The sequence below is a fragment of the Pseudophryne corroboree genome, chromosome 3, assembly GCF_028390025.1.
Source record: "Pseudophryne corroboree isolate aPseCor3 chromosome 3, aPseCor3.hap2, whole genome shotgun sequence".
NCBI classification, from domain to species: domain Eukaryota; kingdom Metazoa; phylum Chordata; class Amphibia; order Anura; family Myobatrachidae; genus Pseudophryne; species Pseudophryne corroboree.
The window spans coordinates 470,805,528-470,807,282 of record NC_086446.1 but is presented as its reverse complement, the minus strand read 5'-3'; the positions used below and the strand labels follow the sequence as shown (position 1 = coordinate 470,807,282).

Below are 1,755 nucleotides of genomic sequence, written 5' to 3'. Positions count from 1 at the left end.
AGCTTGTTTTTTTATTTAAATTTTAAGATTTGCTTTACAAATAACTTTATTCATACTTAGTTGTTTTATTATATATTGTGGCAGTTATTATATGGGTATGTTTGAAATCTCAAATCCTTTTTTTTTTAGTGATGTTAACCTATGTTTTAAATAATTAGCTAAAGGTTTCTTTTTGTTTTGTTCCCAATTTTTTGTTTTGTACCCGTATTTTATTCTGGAAGAAATGGAGTATGCTCCTCCAGTAAGTTAACACCCATACACTTTGACTTTGATTATGGCTGACAATGTTTTTTTTAAATAAATTGATTCTTACCTTCATTTTAAGTTGGTGATGTCCATTCATGTGGCAGCTGAAGCCCTCCCACCCCAACCCACGGAACTACTCCCACCCCAACCGCTGCAAGCCCTCCAACCGCAACCGGCTCCTCATCATCCAAGGCAACGGAGGCGTGCTAGGCCACCAATTTTCCGTACCCGTGTCCTCCTTTTTGGGATGCCTGATGATGTGGTTGTGCGCAGATATAGGCTGCCACCTCATCTAATCCTAGACACTCTCTCCATAATAGAGAGTGATCTAGAACAATCCATTAGGTATCCTACAGCAATACCAGCATTGACACAATTCCTTGCTGTGTTACATTTTGTGGCCACTGGTTCATACCAGCATGTTGTGGGCGATCTGGTTGGCGGCATGTCGCAGGGCCAGTTCAGTAAGGTCCTGCGGCGTGTCACCCATGCTTTTATTAAGCGCGTTAAGCAATTTATTGCTATGCCTTTGGATGTTGGGGCCCTAGATGTGGTGAAGCGGCAATTTGAGGAAGGTGGTAGTCGCTTCCCACATGTTATTGGGGTTGTGGATGGCACACATGTAGCTATTGTACCACCAAGACATAATGAAGAAATTTATAGAAACAGGAAACTGTTTCATTCTCTGAATGTAGTGGTTGTTTGTGGGCCATCCCTCCAGATCCTGTCCCTGAATGCTAAGTTCCCGGGGAACTCCCATGATGCCCATGTCATTAGACAATCAGGGATATGGCACAGATTAAGATCGATGGAAAGACAAGACATGTGGTTATTGGGTGTGTTTTTATTTATTTTCTAACAATAATATTTTAAATATTTACATTCTAATTATTTTCTTGTCTTCTCATCAAACAGGAGACCGTGGATATCCTTGCACCCCCTGGCTCATGACTCCTTACAGTAAGCCCAGGCCAGGACCACAGACGGCATTTAACTCCGCGCTTACTGCCACTAGACAGCTGGTGGAGCGCACGATTGGTGTCCTTAAAGGACGCTTTCGTGTGCTCCACCGCACTGGTGGTGACATCATGTATTCGCCAGAGATGGTAAGTAAAATAGTGGTCCTGTGCGCTATTCTACATAACATCGCTGTAAGGAGTTGCGTTGAGCTTCCTCACACAGAGGAATTGCCAGATGAGGAGCCAGGGGTTGGGCGGAGATTCGGTGGGGGGAGTGTTTCCCGGAGGGGAAGCGAAGTAAGGGCACGCATTGTGCAAGAATATTTCAGGTATAGTGTTTTTTTTTCAATATTTTATTTTTGTTAAAAAACACTGTTTATGTTCATTTTGCTCTGATGTCATTTATGTAGCTATTGAAAGGTCATTGTGTAATTGTTTTGGTGTGTGTGAATATATTATTAGTTGTTTATGTAAATATTCAAACATGTTAACCTTACAATGTTTTTATTCTTTGTTAAATATTGTTACGTTGCTAAATATTTTTGTTTTT

The 1,755-nt window shown here is 41.2% G+C and overlaps 1 long non-coding RNA gene across 1 annotated transcript; it reads left to right on the top strand.

Annotated features, from left to right (window-relative positions):
• Positions 1-219: 219 nt before the first annotated feature.
• Positions 220-1,311, top strand: LOC135057910 (uncharacterized). The gene is made up of 3 exons (XR_010244453.1): positions 220-241; positions 968-1,082; positions 1,162-1,311. It is a non-coding gene; the product is annotated as an uncharacterized LOC135057910 (long non-coding RNA).
• The last annotated feature ends 444 nt before the right edge of the window (positions 1,312-1,755 follow it).